Consider the following 855-nt stretch of genomic DNA (forward strand, 5'->3'; position numbering starts at 1 on the left):
TTAGCTTGCATCATGTCTATAGAGCTTAGTTCATGCACTCCTCCTTGGGCTTCCTTCTTCTCAACTGTCGCTCGTTTGACTCCCCATGATTGATGGTTTTGAGCCATGTCTTTGATGAGGGAACTAGCTTCAGGATAAGGTTTGTTCATCAGAGCACCGCCTGCGGCAGCGTCGATGGTCATCTTTGTGTTCTAATGAAGTCCATTATAGAAGGTTTGAATGATTAACCAATTTTCTAAACCATGATGTGGGCATGCTCGTAATAACTCTTTATATCTCTCCCAAGCTTCGAACAACGATTCTCCTTGGTTTTGGGTAAATCTAGTTATATGGTTTCGAAGAACGGCGGTCTTACTCGGGGGAAAATATCTAGCAAGAAAAACTCTTTTAAGGTTATCCCAAGTCGTAATGGAATTGGGTGGAAGGGAATCTAACCATGATAGGGCTTTATCTCTGAGGGAAAAAGGGAATAATCTTAAACGTATTGCCTCAGGAAAAGCTCCATTGGTTTTAAAAGTATCTGCTAATTGAAGAAATATTTTTAAATGTTGGTTTGAGTTCTCGGTAGCGAGACCCGCGAATTGTCTCTGTTGCACTAGTTGCGATAGGGATGGTTTAAGTTCAAAATTATTAGCTGGTATGGTTGGGTTTACTATACTAGAACTAGGTTCTTCATTAGATGGTTGAGCGAAGTCCTTAAGAGGTCTTTGGTTTTGATCTTCGGCCATAGCTTTCTTAATTCTATGAAAGGATAAAAGTGCGCGAGCGTAACGTTCAGGTTCCGACAGAGGGTATACTAAGCTTAAACTTCCGGTACTGCGAGTTCTTCGCATTGACCGGCGGGAAATAGCCTAA

General features: G+C 41.6%; 1 non-coding gene across 1 annotated transcript; it reads left to right on the forward strand.

Moving 5' to 3' along the window:
* The first annotated feature begins 237 nt into the window (after positions 1-237).
* LOC127133156 (small nucleolar RNA R71) lies at positions 238-344 on the forward strand. The gene has a single exon (XR_007807149.1). It is a non-coding gene; the product is annotated as a small nucleolar RNA R71 (small nucleolar RNA).
* The last annotated feature ends 511 nt before the right edge of the window (positions 345-855 follow it).

This window comes from Lathyrus oleraceus, chromosome 3 (assembly GCF_024323335.1).
Source record: "Lathyrus oleraceus cultivar Zhongwan6 chromosome 3, CAAS_Psat_ZW6_1.0, whole genome shotgun sequence".
NCBI classification, from domain to species: domain Eukaryota; kingdom Viridiplantae; phylum Streptophyta; class Magnoliopsida; order Fabales; family Fabaceae; genus Lathyrus; species Lathyrus oleraceus.